Source organism: Macrotis lagotis, chromosome X (genome assembly GCF_037893015.1).
Source record: "Macrotis lagotis isolate mMagLag1 chromosome X, bilby.v1.9.chrom.fasta, whole genome shotgun sequence".
Classification (NCBI taxonomy): domain Eukaryota; kingdom Metazoa; phylum Chordata; class Mammalia; order Peramelemorphia; family Peramelidae; genus Macrotis; species Macrotis lagotis.
This window is the reverse complement of record NC_133666.1, coordinates 522903148-522915306: the sequence shown is the minus strand read 5'-3', so window position 1 is coordinate 522915306 and position 12159 is coordinate 522903148. Positions and strand designations below refer to the sequence as shown.

The 12159-nt window shown below is 37.7% G+C and overlaps 1 protein-coding gene across 3 annotated transcripts in view; it reads left to right on the top strand.

Annotated features, from left to right (window-relative positions):
- Positions 1-476: 476 nt before the first annotated feature.
- The window catches only part of LOC141503010 (N-acetyllactosaminide beta-1,6-N-acetylglucosaminyl-transferase-like), a 146861-nt gene continuing 135178 nt past the window's right edge, over positions 477-12159 (top strand). The window contains exons 1-2 of one of the 3 annotated variants that reach the window (XM_074208080.1): positions 477-656; positions 1109-1218. The gene's annotated coding sequence lies outside the window, so the exon portion shown is untranslated. Of the gene's footprint in view, positions 657-721; positions 1219-12159 lie in introns of those variants that run through there. The other 2 variants (XM_074208081.1, XM_074208078.1) reach the window with 2 other exon arrangements.

Below are 12159 nucleotides of genomic sequence, written 5' to 3'. Positions count from 1 at the left end.
ATGCACTTCAGTGCCTGCTCTGGTAGAAATAAGTCTTTTTTTTTACCCTTTTCGTAGAGATGTCTTAAGAAAGCTAGGCATTGAAGATTTAAAGGGAATTATCGAAGTTTACCCTTCAAATGGGTAAGTAGAGGAAAGAATTTCCTGACTCCAAAGCTAGTGCTCTACTCAACAACAATCCATCTTGTGTCTCCTTGTAATTAGTGAGATATCATCTATGCCATTCTTCATCTACAGAATTAGGAAATTGGTTTAAAAGATTCTAAGGTCCTTTGCAGCTCCAACATTACATGATCCTACTTCAAAAGAGAAGAAAGGCATCTTTTAGGAATGCCAGACAAATATCTTTATCCTGTGGACCCTTGCTCTGGGGAGTACATCTGTAAAATAAGAAAGCTGGACACAAGTGTATGTTTAGATTTTTTTCCTCCATCTGCCTCAGCTGGTTAAAGGTGTATTTCTTATGCACCACTAATTCTTCCCAGTGGTGCTGTGATCTCATAGAAAAGTAGTAGCAGAGGGCAGAGCCTGCTCCTGACTGGAAGGAAGCAAAGAGAGAATCAACCTTTCCCGGATCTACTTACCTCTACAGCCTAATGGGAAGAGAAAGAAAGTGGGGACAGCTCAGCCTTGGCCTCCGGTGCAATTCCAACCTGGTAACTAAAGAATTACATCTTTGTTTTTACTATGGGTTTCCAGCTTTTCGTTGTTTTTCTTGTTTTACAGATTTAAAAACCAAAACTCAAAAACCAGAACTAGGGGAGAATCTGTAAGACTATTCATTTACATGAAAACATCAGTGGTGGAAAAAACAAAGTTGAGTTTAGATCTGAAACGGAAGCGTGTTTGTTTTAAGTGCAGAGTTGTTTGGCCAGCTCCGACAGGTTTAAATGCGGGCAGAGATGGCTAGTGTAGGGGGTAAAAAAGGAACAGGGAGAGAGGAGAGGGGGTTGGAAAGCCAGATCGTACTTGGCTCCAGAATTCTTTGGGGGTGGGGGCAGTCTTTGTAATTACCAAGGCGTGGGTACCCTTAAAAGGCATTGTTCATCTTAACGGGCTTTCTTTGCCATAAGGTCTATATAATTTACCCACATCCTCTTCACTGCAGAAAACATTTTTAATTGAAGTGATCAAGTTTTGCATTTCCTCACCGGCATGAAGTTTAATGAACATTTAAAATATATAGGCTGAGAGGATTCTACTGCCGTCGATCATACTGTGAGTTTAAGCTTTCCCCACTGATTCCCTGGGTCCTGGAAGGGTTTTTTTCCCCTCACAGATGGAGCATGGTGGGTTGCGGTGGAAATAGTAGGAAAAGAAACGAATTGGAGGATAGGGGTTCAAATTCCCTCCTTGCTATTTAACTCCCTTGGAGTCCTTAGATAAACTGTTTTATATTTCTGAATCTTAAGTTTTCTCATCTGTAAAAATACTGTAGATCTGGACCCTCAGAATACCATGTCAAAGATTTTTAATTTATTTGTTTTTAATATTGCTACTGGAACAATATCCTGTATTACTTTTTTATTTTCTCTTGGTTTTTTATTATAAATTTAATAAATATCAACAAATATGAACATTTTTTGGTTTGCAAAGGAAATTGGAAGAGTATTAAATATTAAACTGTGAACCTTGTGTTTGTTAAATTTAACATGATAGCACTTAGTAAATCTGCTCCTCTTTCGAATTTTCTTTGCTCTTTTTGCATACTTTAAATGTTTTAGTACCCCTCCCTTCTTTGTCTTTTTTTTTTTTGCATATCTATCATACCCACCCACTGTCAACATTTGCCTTTCCCCCCTACTTTCTCTGGTTTTTATTTCAATTTTAGTGTATCTGGAATCTCACAGATTTCTGTATTCCCTAGAACAAGCTATCCTAAATTTTTTCCCTTTGTGAACAAAGCAGAATTTTTAAAAATGTGAAGAGGGCTCGACTTATGGATTCCTAAAATAGATAGATACTCAGACACAGGTCAAGGTATGAGTTGAAGAACAAGAAAAGGTCCCCTTGTTCTCAAAGTTGTCCCTTAGAACATGGAAAAATGCACCTATCAGATCTATGGATAAGGGAAGAGTTTATGACCAAACAAGAGATAGAGATGATCATGGCAATTTTGATTACATGAAATTAAAAAATCATTTGCTCAAACAAAACTCATACAATCAAATTTAGAAGGAAAACAGGAAACTGGGGTGTGTGTGGGGGGGGTTACAGCAAGTTTCTGTGATAAAGGGCTCTTTTTTATTTAAATTTTATTTTATTTTTCCAATTACATTCTTCAGCACTCATCCATTCGCAAATTTTTGAGTTACATATTTTTCTACCATCCTCCCTTCCCTCCCATCTCCCTATGGCATTTACATGTACATATGTGTTTAATATATTTACATATTAGTCATTTTGTGTAAGAGGAGTTGCAACTAAGGGGAAAGAAAGAAAACCATGACCTAGGAAGGAAAAACATAGGAGAAGCTTTTTTTTTTTAAAGTGAACATAGGGGGCGGCTAGGTGATGCAGTGGATAAAGTACTGGCCCTGGAGTCAGGAGTACCTCGGTTCAAATCCAGTCTCTGACACTTAATAATTACCTAGCCCTGTGGCCTTGGGCAAGCCACTTAACCCCATTTGCCTTGAAAAAAACTAAAAGAAATGAACATAATATGCATTCAGATTCTGTGATTTTATTCTCTGGATGTGTATGACATTGCCCATAGCAGGTCTCTCAAGATTGTCCTTGATCTCTGAAGTGCTGAGAGTAAGCCATCATAATTGACCATCTCACAATGTTGTTAATGTGTGTAATGTTCTCTTGGTTCTGCTTCCTTCACTCAGCATTGCTTCATGTAATTCTTCCCATGCTTCTCTAGATTCTGACTACTCATGATTTCTTTCTGTTGTGTTTTGGGGGGGGTTAGTTTTTGCAAGGCAATAGGGTTAAGTGACTTGCCCAAGGCCACACGGCTAGGTAATTATTAAGTGTCTGAGGCGGGTTTTGAACTCAGGTCCTCCTGACTTCAGGGCCAGTGCTCTATCCACTGCACCACCTAGCTGCGCCTACTCATGATTTCTAAAAGAACAATAATACTTCCATAGCATTCACAATAAATATTTTTGAACATGTGAGGCTTTTCCCATTTTTTATGATTTCCTTTGGAAATAGTTCTAGTATTAGTATTACTGGGTCAAAAGGTATGATCATTTTTATTGATTTTTGGGCATAGTTCCAGATTGCTCTTCAGAATGGTCAGATTAGTTCACAAGACCACCAATGTTTATAATCATTATTCTTGCATTGTTTCAATTTTCCTATATCCTCTCCAACATTGATCATTTTCCTTTGTGCTCATCTTTGTCAATCTTACAGGTGTGAGGTGGTACCTCATTTACATTTCTCTAATTAATAATGATTTGGAGGGGGCAGCTAGGTGGTATAGTGGATAGGGCACTGACCCAGGAGTCAGGAGGACCTGAGTTCAGATTTGGACCCAGACACTTAATAATTGCCTAGCCGTGTGACCTTGGGCAAAGTCACTTAATCCAATTGCCTAAAATAAAAAATAATTATAATAAAATAAAAATAATAATGATTTGGAGTATTTTCACATGCTATATATAGTTTTAATTTCTTCATCCAAATACTGCCTGTTTCTATCCTTTGACCATTATCTGTTGGGGAATGACCTGTAATCTTGTAAATTTGATTTAGTTCTCCATCAATAGACATTGAAAAATATTCTAGATCACTACTAATTAGAGATGCAAATGAACACAACTCTGAGATACAACCTCACCTAATAGAATCAGCTTGTCTAATGTGACAGAAAAGGAAAATGACAAATGAGTTATGGGAAAAACAGGAATACTAATATATTGTTGGTGGAGTCAGAACAATTTGTAACCATGCTGAAAGAGCTTTAAACCATGCATACACTTTGACCCAGTAATATCAAAAATAAGTCTGTATCCCAAAGAGATCAAAGAAAAACCTACTATCATCAGTTCACAACTAGTCAGAATGATCATAATCACAAATATTTATATAATTAATGTTAGTTTGCCAAGAACACTAAACAGATTATTTCACTTGATGTTCACAATGGAGTCTCTACTACAGATGTTATTATTCCCATTGCACAGATGAGAAAAATAGAGGTTCAGAGAGATGTTAATAATAATTGAAACATCAGTGATTCAGAGCTGCAAATTGTTTTATTAATGTAGCAATGAGGAGCATCCAGGTGTTGCAGTGGATAGAGCACCTGCCCTGGAGCCTGAAGAACCTGAGTTCAAATCCAACCTCAGACATTTGATATTTGATATTAACTAGTTGTGACATCTTGAACAAGTCACTTAATCCCATTGCCTCACCAGAAAAACAAGAAAAAATTAATTTAGCCATGTGGTGAGGTGAGGAACGCGTCAGTGCATCTTTTGTTTCACAATGAAAAAAAAAGCTATCACTTTCACTTTGGGCTGAGTTCTGTGACTGTAAATTAGGGACTTTTTAAAAAAAAATTGCAAGGCAATGGGGTTAAATGGCTTGTCCAAGGCCACAAGGCTAGGTAATTAAGTGTCTGAGGCCAAATTTGAACTCAGGTACTCCTGACTCCAAGGCCAGTGTTCTATCCACTGCACCACCTAGCCATAGAGGGAGAGAGAGGAGCCAATGGCATTTCTGATTAGTACACTCAACCTAGCTAAGAGTTGCTGTTAACACTGTTTATAAAGGAAAAAAGTAAATACTTGAAAAGACAACTTACAGTCAGGAAGATTAATCTGAGTTCAAATCTATCCTTACATATTTACTTCACCTTGTTTGCCTCAGTTTTCTCATCTGTAAAATGAGTTGGAGAAGGAAATGGCAAACTAGCACAGTATCTTTGCCAAGAAAACCCCAAATGGGGTCTTGGAAGAGTCAGACCTCACTAAAACAACTGAAAAACGTCTGAAATGTAAATAGACCTACACCCTGCTAAGAGGGAAAGTTTTAGACTTTTCTGAGAGTCCAAGAAGATACTGCATTGCCTCCTTTTGGTAATAGTCTAACCACCTGGCTCCCTAAGGCTATCTTGGGATATCATAAAAGGGGAGGGAATGAGAAAAAAAATGCCTTAAGAGTAGGGGACTGAGAGGTAGAATAGGGGTAAATTATCATTTAAAAGAAGTGCAAAAATGCTTTTACAATGGAGGCAAGGGAGGTGGTAGGGAAATGCTTGAACCTTTCACTGGAAATGGCTCAAAGAGAGATTAACCACACATATCCCATTAGATATAGAAATGTGAGCACATTGAGGACAGAGTAAGTTTACTTGATTCTTATGTGCCGTCTAGGGTCAACCTGAACCAGAGCTACCAAGGGAGTAGTCAAATTTAAGCCTTCCTTTCTCCTCATCTTTCTGCTCTACCACACTGCCCCATTTTTAAAAAGTTATCCTACAATAGTCACATTTGAGAAAATATTTCAAGGATTACTTCATTATGTGCCTAGGGAGAGATATGTGAAACTAAAAAAAAAAAAACAAAAACCCCATCCCTAGCCTCAAGGAACTTCTTAGTGTTTATTTTTCCCTTATAGGCTTCCAAATGTGGATTTGCATTCTAAATGACTGGGCTTGTCTCTGAAACTCTTTCAGCCTGTTTTCTCTTCTGTGAAATAGGAATAATAGACATACAACATGAGATTTATTTGTAAAAAGTTTTGATTTTTGTAGCCTGGATACTTTTTCATTGAAACTCCCTAAATTATGAGAAAATTTCCCAAATCTCTTTGAAACAATATAGATGATAGACTTATCATTTCCCATGAAATCAAAGTAGGAAAAACACTGCTTTGAAAGGATTAGCTCTCACTTTTTGTTCCCAGTGGGTAGAAGAATCAGGAGCTCATCCCTTATGGCCAGGGGAAGGAAGACTAGAGCATATAAAGGGGGAAGCAAAAGACTAGGGTGAAAGAACAGTAATAGATATACTAACCAACAAATCATATATTGTGGTGGATAATTTATAACAGAAAACAATCCCAATTTAACAATTTATTACGAATAGGCAAAATAAATGGTTCAATAAATTCCCCAGGCAGTTCAAAGATCCTGAATACAGAAACACAAATTTTTATGTATTAAAAACAATCAAATGGGGCAGCTAGGTGTCATAGTGGATAGAGATTGGCCCTGGAGTCAGGAGTACTTGAGTTCAAATCTGGCCTCATACACTTAATTACCTAGTTGTGTGGCCTCGGGCAAGTCACTTAACCCCATTGCCTTAAATAAAAAATAAAAAAATTAAAAATATCAAATGATAGCAATTAATTAAAAGAAAACAATTAGCAGAATATAAACTAAAATTAGGTAATCTGATTTCTAATTGGAGGAAAAGGGAATTGTAGGGAGGGAGAAAGAGTTTTAGTCAAGTTGAAAGGGGAGCAAGTAGGTTTGGAGTTGTTCTTTTCTCAGAATTGAGAGATTTTGATTAATTGCAACCACCTATATTTATGAAACATTAGATGGCTTATAATCTCTAGCTTCTCACAGATGATTAGCAGAAAAACAAGATAGAGAATAAAACATGTGTCAACACAAGAAGTCAATATTCTTGATATAGAATCATGGTTTCCCTTGGCAAATCACATGCATTTTGTAATTTCACTCCATTTTGTGACAGTGAAGTGTGGTTTAATAAAAACAAACAAAAGAACTTCTTACCAATAACCCTTGGAGAACCACACATTCAAGAGACATTTTTCTTGGGGCTATGGAACATGGCTTACGAAACGCTTCTTATTCTTGTCAGTCTAGCCCATTTGCTCACTATTACCACAAATGAACTTCCTTGTTTACTATAAAGTTGCCCAGCTATAAAATGTGAAATGTCTAGTTGTTGGTTTTTTAAAGTTAGTTTTCTTGTTCATATGTAACTAATAAAAGTCTGAAATGGCCCAAGTTTTTCTTTTTTTTTTTTAAGATTTTATTTATGTTGAATTTTACAATTTTCCCCTAATCTTCCTTCCCTCCCCCACCCCCCACAAGACAGTTTGTCAGTCTTTACATTGTTTCCATGGTATACATTGATCCAAATTGAATGTGATGAGAGAGAAATCATATCCTTAAGCAAGAAACATAAAGTATAAGAGATAGCAAGATTAGGCAATAAGATATCTTTTTCCCCCCTAAATTAAAGGTAATAATCCTTGGTATTTGTTCAAACTTCACAGTTCTTTCTCTGGATACAGATGGTATTCTCCATTGCAGAGAGCCCCAAATTGTCCCTGATTGTTGCACTGATGGAATGAGCAAGTCCATCAAGGTTGATCCAATTTTTTTCTTAATGTAGAATGACTGTGGAGGATAAAGAAACTGAAGGAACTTTGTTCTCAGGAATGTCCTACCTTGTGACAAGCAGAAAGATAAAGAGTACTTTTGATGGACTGACATACTTCACTGTTTTACTTACATACTCAACAAACCTCTTCTGTCCTTCTCAGATTCCTCTTCCCTATGTGGAGGTGACTTGGAGTTCTCAAAGGCCATGTTCTATGATTGCAGGCTTTAGTAGGTCACTCCAAGTTGGGAAAAAAGCTTTAGCTAATGGGCTTTCGGTAAGGGACTACATGGCTGGTGTCTGAGGATCAATCTAATGAAATTTGGATAGATAGACAGTCATTCAACACCATGCAGGGTGATGAATTTCTTTCTCTTTTCTCTCTTTTTTTCTATGTTAGTCTATCTTTCTTTTTCTTTCTTTCTTTCTTTCTTTCTTTCTTTCTTTCTTTCTTTCTTTCTTTCTTTCTTTCTTTCTTTCTTTCTTTCTTTCTTTCTTTCTCCTGTAGGTCGTTTATTAAACTAAAAAGACAATGCCATCCCAATAGGTAGAGAAAATACTGCTACAATGGAAAGGTCTTGGGGGGATATGACTTAGGTCTCACACAAATCTTGATCAAAGAGACATTAATTCCATATCACCTGTCTTGGACAAAAAGACATTTTCCTAGACCTGTCTGAACAAACACAATGAGCAAGGTTATACCCATTAGCTCAAACTAGAATTTCTTTTACTATCTGATTAGATCTTGTCCTGGGCAAAACTTTAAGAGACATTTCTACACTGATTTCTGGATGAGGATGTAGAAAGGGGGAAAAACTCTAACAATTAGTTATTAAGTATAAGAGAGAAATACGCATTTCTTGCAGTTTTCATTGCTTTTCAGGGTTGTTTAGAGTGCACAACCAATCAGCAGCATCTTGTGGCACCTTATGATAGGTAAATAAAGCATTTCACAAATTATTTAAGGGAGAAAAGAAAAATATTTTAAATGTAACAGAAAAGATTTATTATAAGAAAATACTTCTGTTCAAGGGCATGAGACTAATGGAAATGACTAAAAGCTTTTACAATAACAAGGAGGTCAGAGTCACTGGATGCCAGCATAGGTGGTACAGTGTAAGATCAAGTAAGACTGGATTGGTTCTGAATGCTGGAAGATTAGTGGTGATAAGGAACCACTGGAGTAAAGTCAGTATCTTTGCCTTAGAAGAGTGCTACTTTCTAGCTCAGGTAGGACAGTTAGATCAAAGTTTGGACACCCTTTCAGAAGGGAAATGTATTTGGAGTTTCCTTAGAGGTAAATCCCTTCTCAACAGACTAGCTCCAATTCAAAAAGGAAAAAGAGAGCAGGGAAAAGTCCAGATTTGGGTCTTTTGATTAGTGGTTCAATCCCTTCCTTGAGCTTTGGGGTCATATGAAGAACTTAGCAGAGAAATTCTCACCAGTCCTCCAGACGACTTGGGTTCAGAAGCTCCTAAACCTTCTGTACAGTTGCTAACTCTCAAGTCCAGAAGACTACCATTGCTTCTCAGTGGTCATCTCTATGGAACTGAGGGAATGGATAATGTACACTATATGAAAGACAAGTCTCTCCAAACCCAGGATGGTTGTTTTGTTCTATGCTCAGGTCTTTCCTCATACCTGTGGTACTTCTATCTGCTCCCTTTCACAAGCCAAGATCAAGGGGGATGACTCCAATGCACATCAGTAGCATGAGACAAGCTATCCACAAGACTTAATCACTAATCTTCATGATTGATGTGAAGGATGCCCAGGCCTGTGGGGTGCCCCTATGTCATCATTTACCTCAATAACTATCAATAGATATATCTATGCTTTCCATATAGAGTTAGGGAAAAAAGTTCATGTACCAATTCAATTAATCTGTGAAAATGTGAGACTTAATCACTCCATAGAGATTCTTTGTCTGAGGTACAGAGTCCTTTGTATGAAATCAAAGTCCCAGATAACAATTCAATCTATTTTATTCAACAATCCCTTTACCATCATTAAAGAACCTTGCACAGGGCCTAGAACGATTGTTGATTGATCAAATTGATTAGTCCTCTAAACTCACAAACCATATTTTCAATAAATTCTTTCCTTATCCTGAGCATTCTTGTGAAAGCTTTACTTGGCATGGTCAAGACATTTTTATGTATTATAAGAAACATCAGTGGAGGAACAGTTTTACTGCCACAAAGAAACCATTTATTAAAATGAGTAAGAGCTAATTGTTTTTACAGTGGATTAAAAAAATAAAAAAAAAAACAAATGAGAGTACTCAGATTTTGGACAGTGGAAAAGAGTGACCAAATTGTGCTTGGAACAGTTAGAAGACAAATAACATTTCTTTTTTATTTATTTTTTTAATTTTTTTATTCTCATTTTGTACAAATTTTTTTTTACATTAATAAAATATTCTTGTTTACAAGTAAACAAAATACCCCTCCCCCCATGAATGTAGATAGACTTGCTTGGGTGAAAAAAGTAAAGGGGAGAGAAAAAAAATTAAAATTAAAAAAATAATAATAGTAATAATTGTAGGTACGGCCAGGTGGCACAATGGACGAAGCACCAGCCCTGGAGCCATGAGCACCCAAGTCCATATCCAGCCTTGTAAACCCAATAATGACCCAGCCATGTGACATGCAAGCCACCCAATCCCCACTGCCCTGCAAAAACCAAAAAGAAGAGAAAAAAAAGACCCAAAGTAAAATAAAATAGTAATAATAGTAGGGGTGGCTGGGTGTCAGACAGCATTGGCCCTTGAGCCAGGAGCACCTGGGTCCAAAGATCACCCTGCTATGTGGCCCCAGGCAGGCCACCCAGCCCCACTTGCCCTGCACCCTCCCCCAAATAATAATAACAAAAAATGTGCTTCAGTCTTTGTTCCAACACCAACAACTCTGTCATGGGTGGATCACATTCTTTATGATAAGTACATCACAAAAGTTACTTCCATATTTTTCCAATGTTGCCATTGCTGATCGCAACTCCCTCCTTTCTTATTTCTCCACTACCATGTACTATATTTTCTCTCTCCTTTCACTCTGACTCTGCTGTAGGGTCACTGAGTGGCGCAGCAGACAGATCCCTGGCCCTGGGGCCAAGAAGCCCTGAGCCCCCACACCACCTCTTAGGCCCAGAATCCACCTGGCCCTATGGTCCTGGGCAGGCCATCCAATCCCAGTCCCTTGCAAGAAGTAAAAAAGAAAATGTGTTATATCTGACCACTCTCCCCCCATGGTCCATCCTCTCCTCCTTTATTCAGATCCCCACCCCTTCCCCCTGCTCCCCCCCTCCTTCTTACTCCAGATGTCTATACCCCACTGAGTATATTTACTGTTTCCTCTCCTAGCCATCTCTGATGAGAGCAAAGGTTCCCTCATTCCCCCTTGCCTCCCCCCTTCCATATCATTGCAATAGCTCATTGTAATAAAAAAAAAATCTTATTATGTGAAATATCTTGGGACTATTACCCCTCTCTTTTTTCTTTCTCCCTTTCCATTTCCCTTTTTTTCCCTATTGACTCCATTTTTACACCATATTTTATCTTCGAATTCAGCTTTCTCCTGTGCTTCAACTATAAAAGCTCCCTCTACCTGCTCTATTAACTGAGATGGTTCATATGAATATTATCAGTATCATTTTTCTATACATGCAGTTCATCCTCATTAAGTCCCTCATATTTCCCCCCTGTCCTCCAATCTCCATGCTTCACCTGAGTCCTGTATCTGAAGATCAAACCTTCTGTTCAGCTCTGGCCATTCCAAAAGGAACATTTGAAATTCCCCAGGTTCATTGAAAGTCCATCTTTTTCCTGGAAGAGGACATTCAGCCTTGCTGGGTAGTTCATTCTTGGCTGCATTCTAAGCTCTTTTGCCTTCCAGTATATTGTATTCCAAGCCCTATGAGCTTCCAATGTAGTTGCTGCTAAGTCCTGTGTGATACTAACTGCAGCTCCATGATATTTGAACTGTGTCCTTCTGGCTGCTTGTAATATTTTCTCTTTGACTTGGGAGTTCTGGAACTTGGCTATAATATTCCTAGGGGTTGGGTTTTTGGGATCTCTTTCTCAAGGGGATCGGTGGATTCTCTCCATTTCTATTTTGCCCTCTGCTTCTAGAATATCAGGGCAATTTTCCTGTAGTAATTCTTTGAAAATGATGTCAAGGCTCTTTACCTGATCATGACTTTCAGGTATTCCAATAATTTTTAAATTATCTTTCCTAAGTCTGTTTTCCATATCAGTTGTTTTTTCAATGAGATATTTCACATTTTCTTCTAATTTTTCATTTTTTTTTGGTTTTGAATTATTGATTCCTGATTTCTGGTAAATTCATCAATCTCCCTGAATTCTATTCTTTGTCTGAAGGATTTGTTCTCCTCGGAGAGTTTTCTTATTTCTTTTTCCATCTGGCCAATTTTGCTTTTTAAATCATTCTTCTCCTCAATTAACTTTTTGAACTGTTTTATCCATTTGACCTAAGCTGGTTTTTAGCATGCTATTTTCTTCAGCATTTTTTTGGATTTCCTTGACTAAGCTGCTGACTTTTCATGTTTTTCCTGCATCTCTCTCCTTTCTTTTCCCAGTTTTTCTTCCAACTCCCTCATTTGATTTTCAAAAGTCTTTTCTGAGCTCTGTCATAGCCTGAGCCCAATTTCTGTTTTTCTTGGAGTCTTTAGATGCAGGAGCTTGTGCTTCCTCATCTTCAGACTGAGTATTTTGATCCTTCTTGGGCTCATTTGCAAAATATTTCTCAATGGTCTTCCTCTTGTTTCTTTGCTTGTTCATTTTCCCAGCCTAAGCCTGTTTTGGGGGTGCTTCTGAGCT